Here is a 14,204-nt window from a genome sequence, read left to right as displayed (position 1 = left end):
AGTGAGGAGGGGTAGTAGTCTATATGACTACATCAGTGAGGAGGGGTAGTAGTCTATATGACTACAGAGGAGGGGTAGTAGTCTATATGACTACAGAGGAGGGGTAGTAGTCTATACGACTACATCAGTGAGGAGGGGTAGTAGTTTATATGACTACATCAGTGAGGAGGGGTAGTAGTCTATATGACTTCATCAGTGAGGAGGGGTAGTAGTCTATATGACTACATCAGTGAGGAGGGGTAGTAGTCTATATGACTACATCACAGTGAGGAAGGGTAGTAGTCTATATGACTACATCAGTGAGGAAGGGTAGTAGTCTATATGACTACATCAGTGAGGAGGGGTAGTAGTCTATATGACTACATCAGTGAGGAGGGGTAGTAGTCTATATGACTACAGAGGAGGGGTAGTAGTCTATATGACTACAGAGGAGGGGTAGTAGTCTATATGACTACATCAGTGAGGAGGGGTAGTAGTCTATATGACTACATCAGTGAGGAGGGGTAGTAGTCTATATGACTACATCAGTGAGGAGGGGTAGTAGTCTATATGACTACATCAGTGAGGAGGGGTAGTAGTCTATATGACTTCATCAGTGAGGAGGGGTAGTAGTCTATATGACTACATCAGTGAGGAGGGGTAGTAGTCTATATGACTACATCACAGTGAGGAAGGGTAGTAGTCTATATGACTACATCAGTGAGGAGGGGTAGTAGTCTATATGACTACATCAGTGAGGAGGGGTAGTAGTCTATATGACTACATCAGTGAGGAGGGGTAGTAGTCTATATGACTACAGAGGAGGGGTAGTAGTCTATATGACTACAGAGGAGGGGTAGTAGTCTATATGACTACATCAGTGAGGAGGGGTAGTAGTCTATATGACTACATCACAGTGAGGAGGGGTAGTAGTCTATATGACTACAGAGGAGGGGTAGTAGTCTATATGACTACATCACAGTGAGGAGGGGTAGTAGTCTATATGACTACATCAGTGAGGAGGGGTAGTAGTCTATATGACTACATCAGTGAGGAGGGGTAGTAGTCTATATGACTACATCAGTGAGGAGGGGTAGTAGTCTATATGACTACATCAGTGAGGAGGGGTAGTAGTCTATATGACTACATCACAGTGAGGAGGGGTAGTAGTCTATATGACTACAGAGGAGGGGTAGTAGTCTATATGACTACATCACAGTGAGGAGGGGTAGTAGTCTATATGACTACAGAGGAGGGGTAGTAGTCTATATGACTACATCAGTGAGGAGGGGTAGTAGTCTATATGACTACAGAGGAGGGGTAGTAGTCTATATGACTACAGAGGAGGGGTAGTAGTCTATATGACTACATCACAGTGAGGAGGGGTAGTAGTCTATATGACTACATCAGTCGGATGTGTTTACTTACTCAAACCAACCAGTTAATTTTATTGTTTTCTCTGTTTAAACATGTATGCCGTATGAAAATGAAATTAAAAGTTTTATTGCTCTTGTTTTAAAATATATTTTTGTATGTATGTGTAATTACTTGCACTTGATAGGATAATTCATGTTTAATTGTTTGAAAAGCCTAACAGTAAAAAATCGAGCAGGTTTGTGCATTAATCTCACAGGAACAAATCTATGTCCTCCTATCTTTTGTAATGTAACTAGAGTGCGATTAGAATGAGCTGGAAAACCGTGGACTGCGCGTCTTTTACACAAGTCTGTTTGTGACACTAGGTGGCGGTGTTACCCAGGGAACATTGGGTAATTTTACCCAGAGTGCCAATTGATTCCCCACTGGAAAATAAAGTGTCAACTACACTCTGGGGGTTTTTTTTCTGGTGAATTTTAAAACTGATTTGCTACATTTAACATAATAATAATGATATATTATATAAACATAATCCAACTAAGGTACAGATCAAAATCAAATTACATTTGTCACATGCGCCGAATACAACAGAATAGACCTTATAGTGAAATGCTGATTTACAAGCAGTTTTAGATTTAATTTTTAATTGTACCTTTTTTAAATTAGTCAAGTCAGTTAAGAGTGCAATCTTATTTACAATGAAAACCTAGGAACAGTGGGTTAACTGGTCTAGGAACAGTGGGTTAACTGGTCTAGGAACAGTGGGTTAACTGGTCTAGGAACAGTGGGTTAACTGGTCTAGGAACAGTGGGTTAACTGGTCTAGGAACAGTGGGTTAACTGGTCTAGGAACAGTGGGTTAACTGGTCTAGGAACGGTGGGTTAACTGGTCTAGGAACAGTGGATTAACTGGTCTAGGAACAGTGGGTTAACTGCCTTGTTCAGGGACAGAATGACAGATTTTTTACCTTGTCAGCGCATGTATTTGATCTAGTAACCTTTCAGTTACTGGCCCAACGCTCTAACCACTAGGCTACCTGCTGGTTACTGGCCCAACGCTCTAACCACTAGGCTACCTGCCGGTTACTGGCCCAATGCTCTAACCACTAGGCTACCTGCTGGTTACTGGCCCAACGCTCTAACCACTAGGCTACCTGCTGGTTACTGGCCCAACGCTCTAACCACTAGGCTACCTGCTGGTTACTGGCCCAACGCTCTAACGACTAGGCTACCTGCTGGTTACTGGCCCAACACTCTAACCACGAGGCTACCTGCTGGTTACTGGCCCAACGCTCTAACCACTAGGCTCCCTGCTGGTTACTGGCCCAACGCTCTAACCACTAGGCTACCTGCTGGTTACTGGCCCAACGCTCTAACCACTAGGCTACCTGCCGGTTACTGGCCCAACGCTCTAACCACTAGGCTACCTGCTGGTTACTGGCCCAACGCTCTAACCACTAGGCTACCTGCTGGTTACTGGCCCAACGCTCTAACCACTAGGCTACCTGCTGGTTACTGGCCCAACACTCTAACCACGAGGCTACCTGCTGGTTACTGGCCCAACGCTCTAACCACTAGGCTCCCTGCTGGTTACTGGTCCAACGCTCTAACCACTAGGCTACCTGCTGGTTACTGGCCCAACGCTCTAACCACTAAGCTATATGCTGGTTACTGGTCCAACACTCTAACCACTAGGCTACCTGCTGGTTACTGGCCCAACGCTCTAACCACTAGGCTACCTGCTGGTTACTGGCCCAACGCTCTAACCACTAGGCTACCTGCTGGTTACTAGTCCAACGCTCTAACCACTAGGCTACCTGCCGCCCCAAGATATTGTCTTTATAAAGTATTTAACTAATTCCAATATAGAGACCACCAATACTGTGACTTAATTCCCATTGTTATTGTACCTACAGTTTGATGCAATGTTGCTTTATAATTTCCATGTTGTTTTGATGTGTGGAACCTACTCGATAGCTCTGTTTATACCTGCCGTTAACATGCGTCCTTAGTCCTGATTTTGTCTGTTTACACTTATAAGATCTGATCACAATCAGATCACAATGCGTCTTAATTGTCTACACTTGTCGGATAATGTGGGCACAATCAGAATGTGGACAAGATCAGGACAACGGCTACATGTATACACAAGGCTTTAGAGGGATTGTGTAATGACAGTATAGAACCAGGTATAAACAAGGCTTTAGAGGGATCGTGTAATGACGGTATAGAACCAGGTATAAACAAGGCTATAGAGGGATTGTGTAATGACGGTATAGAACCAGGTATAAACAAGGCTTTAGAGGGATCGTGTAATGACGGTATAGAACCAGGTATAAACAAGGCTTTAGAGGGATCGTGTAATGACGGTATAGAACCAGGTATAAACAAGGCTTTAGAGGGATTGTGTAATGACGGTATAGAACCAGGTATAAACAAGGCTTTAGAGGGATCGTGTAATGACGGTATAGAACCAGGTATAAACAAGGCTTTAGAGGGATCGTGTAATGACAGTATAGAACCAGGTATAAACAAGGCTTTAGAGGGATCGTGTAATGACAGTATAGAACCAGGTTTAAACAAGGCTTTAGAGGGATTGTGTAGTGACAGTATAGAACCAGGTATAAACAAGGCTTTAGAGGGATCATGTAATGACAGTATAGAACCAGGTATAAACAAGGCTTTAGAGGGATCGTGTAATGACAGTATAGAACCAGGTATAAACAAGGCTTTAGAGGGATCGTGTAATGACAGTATAGAACCAGGTATAAACAAGGCTATAGAGGGATCGTGTAATGACGGTATAGAATGTCGCAAATACCAGACTTTACTGGGACTGTGGTTCTGATTACATACAGATATGGCCAGACTTTACTGGGACTGTGGTTCTGATTACACACAGATATGTCCAGACTTTACTGGGACTGTGGTTCTGATTACACACAGATATTGTTTGAGACAACACACAACGGCTGTGTAAACAATTGAGGCCGGGTATTCAATCCGATTGAGAATTTGGACAATGCTAAAAATCATTTCAGATTGAGCCGACATACAGTATGCAGCGCTTACCGTGAATGTGGTCTCCACAAATGCATTTCTGTCTCTCTCTATCATTGTCTCTATCACTCTCTCTCTATCAACTCTCTATCATTGTCTCTATCACTCTCTATCATTTTCTCTATCACTCTGTCTCTATCACTCTCTATCATTTTCTCTATCACTCTGTCTCTAGCTCTCTCTATCACTCTATATCATTCTGTCTCTATCTCTCTCTATCACTCTATCACTCTGTCTCTATCTCTCTCTATCACTCTATATCACTCTGTATCTATCTCTCTCTATCACTCTATATCACTCTGTCCCTATCTCTCTCTATCGCTCTATATCACTCTGTCTCTATCTCTCTCTATCATTCTGTCTCTATCTCTCTATCACTCTATCACTCTGTCTCTATCACTCTATATCACTCTGTCTCTATCTCTCTCTATCATTCTGTCTCTATCTCTCTCTATCACTCTATCATTCTGTCTCTATCTCTCTCTATTACTCTATCACTCTGTCTCTATCTCTCTCTATCACTCTGTCTCTATCTCTCTCTATCACTCTATATCACTCTGTCTCTATCTCTCTCTATCATTCTGTCTCTATCTCTCTCGCTCTCTATCACTCTCTATCACTCTGTTTCTCTCTATCATTGTCTCTATCACTCTGTATCATTTTCTCTATCACTCTCTATCACTATGTCTCTATCTCTCTCGCTCTCCATAATTTTCTCGATCACTCTGTCTCTATCTCTCTATCTCTCTCTATCACAATCTGTCATTGTAGTCACTAGTAGCTGATGATGCAGCTGGAATCGACCAGGCAGGCAGGCTCAGCACTGACGGTAAGCAACCGAGCACCGTCCAGGCTTTTAAGAGCCATGCAGGCAGGAAATGGAAAGAAGATATTGTAAATTATTAATGTGGAATCATGAGGAGCGCTCCAATGAAATCCATTACAGAGGAAAAATCAATGGGACGTACGGAAGGGAGAACACATACACACATGCACAGACACTAGCAAACGTACACACACACACACACACACACACACACACACACACACACACACACTCACTACCCCTCCCTGACTGAGCCCCTCCCTGACTGAGCCCCTCCCTGACTGAGCCCCTCCCTAACTGAGCCCCTCCCTAACTGAGCCCCTCCCTGACTGAGCCCCTCCCTTACTGAGCCCCTCCCTTACTGAGCCCCTCCCTGACTGAGCCCCTCCCTGACTGAGCCCCTCCCTGACTGAGCCCCTCCCTGACTGAGCCCCTCCCTGACTGAGTCCCTCCCTGACTGAGCCCCTCCCTGACTGAGCCCTTCCCTGACTGAGCCCCTCCCTGACTGAGCCCCTCCCTGACTGAGCCCCTCCCTGACTGAGCCCCTCCCTAGCTGACCCAGATGAAGCTATAGATGAAAACACCAGGGCTGTCTCTGAAAACATGACTATCCGTCAAGTCCTTGTTATCTGCATCCTTGTTTCCTCAATTCCTTTCAATGAGAGTTGAGAGGGAAATAAGGACAGAGTATTCAAGGGCGAGAGAGAGAGAGAGAGAACCCCACTAATGCAGCTAGTCGCACCAGACAGACACGGAAGCAAAAGAAGATATGCCCATTTTTATCCAAAGTAACTTGACGAAGAGCATACGTGATCCCTGTCTGACTGTCGTTGGTAACGCCGTGCTCTTACCAAGGAACACGACTGTCTGACTGTCGTTGGTAACGCCGTGCTCCTACCAAGGAACACGACTGTCTGCCTCCCCCTTTTCGGCTTCAAAATAAAGAGATTAGATGGCTGTTGAAAAAAGTGTTGGCATTTTACCTCATCCCATTACCAATACTGAGTTGATCAAGAGACTGGCATTTTTGGCAATGAAAGCAAAAATGTTTATATTTTTCTACATCGAGCAAGAGCCACGCAAACACACACACACAAACACACATACACAAACACACATACACAAACACACAAACACACATACACAAACACACATACACAAACACACAAACACACATACACAAACACACAAACACACATACACAAACACACAAACACACTTACACAAACACACAACACACATACACAAACACACAAAAACACATACACAAACACACTTACACAAACACACAAACACACATACACAAACACACATACACAAACACACATACACAAACACACATACACAAACACACTTACACAAACACACAAACACACATACACAAACACACATACACAAACACACTTACACACATACACAAACACACTTACACAAACACACTTACACAAACACACAAACACACATACACAAACACACAAACACACATACACAAACACAAACATACAACACACAAACACAAACATACAACACACATACAGAAACATACAACACACAAACACAAACATACAACACACATACACAAACACACACAGCTTTGTATTACTATACTTGTGAGAACTTTTTACCTTAACCCTATCTCTGACCCTAATTATAAACCTAACCCCTATCTCTAATTCTAAACCTAACCCCTATCTCTAAACCTAACCCCTATCTCTAATTCTAAACCTAACCCCTATCTCTAAACCTAACCCCTATCTCTAATTCTAACCCCTATCTCTAAACCTAAACTTTATTGGCATGGGAAACATGTGTTAACATTGCCAAAGCAAGTGAGGTAGATAAAATATAATATACCTATCTCTAACCCTAATTCTAAACCTAACCCCTATCTCTAATTCTAAACCTAACCCCTATCTCTAATTCTACACCTAACCCCTATCTTTAACCCTGATTCTAAATCTAACCCCTATCTAATTCTAAATCTAAACCCTATCTAATTCTAAACCTAACCCCCATCTAATTCTAAACCTAACCCCTATCTAATTCTAAACCTAATCCCTATCTAATTCTAAACCTAACCCCCTGAACTTAAAATAGTATTTTTTTTAGAAGTGAGGACCAGCCAAATATCTTCCCTTCTCTGAATTATCCTTGGTTTACCATTGTTGTTGGACTGGTTCTAACAAGTATAGTAAAACCATGACACACACACACACACACACACACACACACACACACACACACACACACACACACACACACACACACACACACACACACACACACACACACACACACACACACACACACACACACACACACACACACACACACACACACACACACACACACACACACACACACACACACACACACACACACACACACACACACACACACACACACACACACAGTGTAAGGATTTTCAATATCTTTATATCGATCTTCTTCATATAGGATATTTGTCTCTGTATATTGTGTCAAGTGGAGTTTCAACAGATTACTCCTCTGGAGATGCTATGCTGCTGTCAGGGATGACTGTCTCTCTCTCCCTCTCTCTATGTCGCTCTCTATCCCTCTCTGTCTACATCTCTCTGTCTCTGTCTCTCTCTCTCTCTCTCTCTCTCTCTCTCTCTCTCTCTCTCTCTCTCTCTCTCTCTCTCTCTCTCTCTCTCTCTCTCTCTCTCTCTCCCTCTCTCTCTCTCTCTCTCTCTCTCCCTCTCTCTCTCTCTCTCTCTCTCTCTCTCTCTCTCTCTCTCTCTCTGTCCCTCTCTCTCTCTCTGTCCCTCTCTCTCTCTCTGTCCCTCTCTCTGTCCCTCTGTGGTGTTTTCCATTTCAGGCTGGCAGTATTTTAGCCATGCTACATCCTACAGCCTGGTGTCTTTAGCCTTTGCATTTCAGGGTAATCTCTTGTGGACAGATTTATAGAGCATCTGACCAAGTTCTTGGTTAACCAAGATTAATTTCAGACTAACAGCATTGGAGCCGTGTTAAATCCTAGAGCCTCTGTGATGTTTTGAGCTAACATCAGTGGAGTTATGCTAGATCCTACAGCCTGGTGTTTTGAGCTAACATCAGTGGAGCCATGCTAGGTCCTACAGCCTGGTGTTTTGAGCTAACATCAGTGGAGCCATGCTAGATCCTAAAGCCTGGTGTTTTGAGCTAACATCAGTGGAGCCATGCTAGGTCCTACAGCCTGGTGTTTTGAGCTAACATCAGTGGAGCCATGCTAGATCCTACAGCCTGGTGTTTTGAGCTAACATCAGTGGAGCCATGCTAGGTCCTACAGCCTGGTGTTTTGAGCTAACATCAGTGGAGCCATGCTAGATCCTACAGCCTGGTGTTTTGAGCTAACATCAGTGGAGCCATGCTAGGTCCTACAGCCTGGTGTTTTTAGCCACCCTAGAGGTGCTTTGCAATTCAGTCCAACAGCTGAGCTGGGCTGGGCTGGCGTCTCATTGTCGGTGTAACATACCCACCACCCACCGTATCCCCAAAGAATGGTGTCTGGGCTGCTCTGGGCTGGGTACAGATCACTTTTATTGTCTTGGCTGCATGCCATGGGCTGTATGAAAGCTGTCTCGAGGTCTGGCAGACACAGCTCACAGAACAATGGGGGATTTATTGTCATGAGAGATTGGTGTGTGTGGGTGCTGTGTGTGTGTGCTGTGGGGTATTTTTAAACAGTGAGCAAGTCTTGTCAGTAAAAAATATAGATATTGAAAACGTGATAACAATAATTTGCTGCTTTGTTGTTGAAGACCATTGTTGTAGATGAGAGGACCCTCCACAGTGTAGGTGAGAAGACACTGCAGACAGGGACTAAAAAGCATTCTGGGTGAGAAGACACTGCAGACAGGGACTAAAAAGCATTCTGGGTGAGAAGACACTGCAGACAGGGACTAAAAAGCATTCTGGGTGAGAAGACACACTGCAGACAGGGACTAAAAAGCATTCTGAGTGAGAAGACAAACTGCAGACAGGGACTAAAAAGCATTCTGGGTGAGAAGACACTGCACACAGGGACTAAAAAGCATTCTGAGTGAGAAGACACACTGCACACAGGGACTAAAAAGCATTCTGGGTGAGAAGACACACTGCACACAGGGACTAAAAAGCATTCTGAGTGAGAAGACACACTGTAGACAGGGACTAAAAAGCATTCTGGGTGAGAAGACACACTGCAGACAGGGACTAAAAAGCATTCTGGGTGAGAAGAGAAGAAGGGAATAAGGTAGAACCAGGCAGTGACTGCTTGAGAGTCTAATCTTTGGATAATCTTTCAAATGTCTGTACTAAGATGATAAAATAGACACTGGTCTGAACTGAGCCACATTCACTAATAAATCTTCTGTTTTTGATGTTCAGGAGGTCATGACGGTTGTATCAGATATATTTCTAACTTCCTGTTGTAATGGCAGCTGTGATGATTAGGAAAAGACTTGCCCCATACCATATAATTACCCCCCAGAACACCATCCTCAAACCCTCTCCTCCCTATCCATAAAACCACCATCCACCCCTTACCTGCACCCCCTGCCCTGGAAAAAAACAATATCTTAGCCTGCAGCTATGGCTCCAGCAAGCAGATGGTAGCTTATAGAGAATCCCATCCCCAGCTTAGCCCCAGCCCCAAATACTATTTGAAATGATTTCAAATACTGTATCTGTGGTTAAATGAGCATTCCTGTTGCAATGGATCAAATAGAACCTCTCCCCAAAACCTCAAACTCCGCCCACTCCAGGAAGGCTAAAGAAAACCTCAAACTCCGCCCACTCCAGGAAGGCTAAAGAAAACCTCAAACTCCGCCCACTCCAGGAAGGCTAAAGAAAATGCTCAAAGGTCAGAGGTCTCTCGGTGTGTCCTCCTCGTGTTTCACTGCAGCCTGTAGTCAGTCAGTAGTCAGTCAGGAGATTGTCTTGTCAGCTCTCAGGGCCATCTGCTTCTCTCCTCTGGGAGATGGGACAGGAAACCTGGGAGGGACTGGATTTAAGGCAACAAGGGTTTTATTGGATTGGATTGCATTTACAGATAGAGAAGAGCGAGAGAGGGGGAGGTGGAGGGGGGGAGGGAGAGAAGGAGAGAGGGGGAGGTGGAGGGCGCGGGGAGAGAGGGGGAGGGAGAGAGAAGAAGTGGAGGGGGGGAGGGAGAGAAGGAGAGAGGGGGAGGTGGAGGGGGGAGAGAGAGAAGAAGAGAGGGGGGAGGTGGAGGGGGAGAGAGGGGGAGGTGGAGGAGGGAGGCAGAGAAGGAGAGAGGGGGAGGTGGAGGGAGGGAGGGAGGAAGAGAAGAAGGAGAGAGGGGGAGGTGGAGGGAGGGAGAGAGAAGGAGAGAGGTGGAGGGGGGAGAGAGAGAAGAAGAGAGGGGGAGGTGGAGGGAGGGAGAGAGAAGGAGAGAAGGGGGAGGTGGAAGGAGGGAGAGAGAAGGAGAGAAGGGGGAGGTGGAGGGAGGGAGAGAGAAGGAGAGAGGGGGAGGTGGAGGGAGGGAGAGAGAAGAAGGAGAGAATGGGGAGGTGGAGGGAGAGGGAGAGAGAGAAGGAGAGAGGGGGAGGTGAAGGAAGGGAGGGAGAGAGAGAGAAGAAGGAGAGAAGAGGGAGATGGAGGGAGAGAGAGAGAGAGGAGAGATGGGGAGAAGGCATTAACAAAGACATGTCAGTCAACCTCCGCTTCCAGCTCCCTACAGAGAGGAGAGATGGAGTGTAGAGGTGGACTACTGTTGATTTTCAGCTAGTAGACAACTTATTTTCGAAAACAAAAGCAATCCTTCATACAGAGCAATCCTTCAGACAGAGCAATCCTACATACAGAGTAATCCTTCAGACAGAGCAATCCTACATACAGAGTAATCCTTCAGACAGAGTAATCCTACATACAGAGTAATCCTTCAGACAGAGTAATCCTACAGACAGAGTAATCCTACAGACAGAGTAATCCTACATACAGAGTAATCCTACATACAGAGTAATCCTACAGACAGAGTAATCCTACATACAGAGTAATCCTTCAGACAGAGCAATCCTACAGACAGAGTAATCCTACAGACAGAGTAATCCTACAGACAGAGTAATCCTACAGACAGAGTAATCCTTCAGACAGCGTAATCCTTCAGACAGAGTAATCCTTCAGACAGAGTAATCCTACATACAGAGTAATCCTTCAGACAGAGCAATCCTACAGACAGAGTAATCCTACAGACAGAGTAATCCTTCAGACAGAGTAATCCTTCAGACAGAGTAATCCTACATACAGAGCAATCCTACAGACAGAGTAATCCTACATACAGAGTAATCCTTCAGAGTAATCCTACAGACAGAGTAATCCTTCATACAGAGCAATCCTACAGACAGAGTAATCCTACATACAGAGTAATCCTTCAGACAGAGCAATCCTACAGACAGAGTAATCCTACAGACAGAGTAATCCTACAGACAGAGTAATCCTACAGACAGAGCAATCCTACAGACAGAGCAATCCTACAGACAGAGTAATCCTTCAGACAGAGTAATCCTACAGACAGAGTAATCCTTCAGACAGAGTAATCCTTCAGACAGAGTAATCCTACAGACAGAGTAATCCTTCATACAGAGTAATCCTTAAGACAGAGTAATCCTTCAGACAGAGTAATCCTTCAGACAGAGTAATCCTACAGACAGAGTAATCCTTCAGACAGAGTAATCCTTCAGACAGAGTAATCCTACAGACAGAGTAATCATTGTGATATTGACTGTTCACAAAATGTCTTGAAATTTGGAGATCCATTTAATATGTAGTATTTTGTTTTGTTTGAAATGGACTAGAGATGTCAGAGTCCATCGGTTAACTTGAGTCAAACATTTCTCATTTTAGTGTACACATTGTCTGAAAGTATTCAAAATGCATTGAAAACATCCCAAATACATAATCACTGCAACTCAAAACAACAATGCAATGTAAAAACTAGTTGACATTGAGAATAAACAAAGTGTGCTTTCTCAATTTACCTGATTTTGCGTTTACGTTACTTCAGACAAAAAAGCAAGACGTCAATATTCTTGTCGTGTTTTCGTAATGAAAAATCTTATATTACACCTTTTAATTTGAGCAAATTCAGAATTTGTGTAATTAATTAATCGTGAACAAACTAAATGAGCTTCACAAGGATTCATATTTATAATAATCACTAATGCACTGTAGATGTTTTCCTATTCTGTATTGACCAATAGTCTCGTCTTCTCCTGCCTGATTGAGTCGTCCATTAGTACTCTGAGGTCAGAGGAAAATACCGAGATGCCAGATGGGCTGCCCTGGTTTTACCATCTGTCTGCTGTTGTTCTCTGAGTCTGAGCCAAACCCTCTCTTTAGATTACCGTTGAAAGAGATGTGTTTATTGGTCTCGGTGTCAAGGATCAAGGAATTCATATATTTTTTGTGTGATTGGAGCTGTCCATATGACAAGTTGGGCTTCACACAGTGTGGTAACTTTAATTTCCTTGCAGAATTGAATCTACTTGACAGGTAATGTGGATAGACTTGACCGGTATTTTTATCAATATGGTAGGTCTACATAGAAGTTATAGACACTGTTGTACTAATATACTCTCTGTCCATTTTGGCAGTACAAGCGATCCCCTTACCTCTTCTCTCCTCTTCTCCTCCTCTTCTCTCCTCGCCTCTCATCTCTTCTCCTCTTCTCTCCTCTTCTCCTCCCCTTCTCTCCTCGCCTCTCATCTCTTCTCCTTTTCTTCTCTCCACTTCTCCCCTCTCCACTTCTCCCCTCTCCTCTTCTCCCCTCTCCTCTTCTCTCGTCTCCTCTTCTCCCGTCTCCTCTTCTCCCCTCTCATCTCTTCTCCCCTCTCCTCTCCACTTCTCCCCTCTCCTCTTCTCCCCTCTCCTCTTCTCTCGTCTCCTCTTCTCCCCTCTCAACAGCTAAGTGATGATCGCTGTATAATTACCAGCTTCCATTCTGGTCCTCTTTCGTCTCCAGATAGTCTTTTAATTGATGCTAAATTGTAGTTTGTTATTCAACACAGTGAATAAGAGAGGGTTTATTGATGGTGTAATTACTTTCTGTCATGTCTTGCATGTGCTCCTATCTTAGGCTGAGGGCACGTCCCTAATGAAGCCCTATGTTGCCCTAGTCAAAAGTACTGCACTATAAAGAGATTAGTGTGTCATTTGTGATGCACCCCATGCCTTTATGTTGTTGGCGGTGGGGTTGTTATAGCTACCCTGGAGTACATACTGTATCTATAACAACGGGCTGCTCCCAACCACCAACCGTTGGAACGTTCTGTTTTTGACTGTCTGGGACAAGAGAAGAAGAAGAAGAAGAAAAGAAGAACTCTCACAGGACAATAAAGTTATTCTAACAGGACAATAAAGTTATTCTAACAGGACAATAAAGTTATTCTAACAGGACGATAAAGTTATTCTAACAGGACGATAAAGTTATTCTAACAGGACGATAAAATTATTCTAACAGGACGATAAAGTTATTCTAACAGGACGATAAAGTTTATTCTAACAGGACAATAAAGTTATTCTAACAGGACGATAAAGTTATTCTAACAGGACGATAAAGTTTATTCTAACAGGACGATAAAGTTTATTCTAACAGGACGATAAAGTTATTCTAACAGGACGATAAAGTTATTCTAACAGGACGATAAAGTTATTCTAACAGGACGATAAAGTTATTCTAACAGGACGATAAAGTTATTCTAACAGGACGATAAAGTTTATTCTAACAGGACAATAAAGTTATTCTAACAGGACGATAAAGTTATTCTAACAGGACGATAAAGTTATTCTAACAGGACAATAAAGTTATTCTAACAGGACAATAAAGTTATTCTAACAGGACGATAAAGTTATTCTAACAGGACGATAAAGTTATTCTAACAGGACAATAAAGTTATTCTAACAGGACGATAAAGTTTATTCTAACAGGACGATAAAGTTATTCTAACAGGACAAGAAAGTTATTC

Source organism: Salvelinus alpinus, chromosome 2 (assembly GCF_045679555.1).
Source record: "Salvelinus alpinus chromosome 2, SLU_Salpinus.1, whole genome shotgun sequence".
Classification (NCBI taxonomy): Eukaryota; Metazoa; Chordata; class Actinopteri; order Salmoniformes; family Salmonidae; genus Salvelinus; species Salvelinus alpinus.
The sequence above is the reverse complement of the archived record's forward strand: the minus strand, read 5'-3'. Positions refer to the sequence as shown.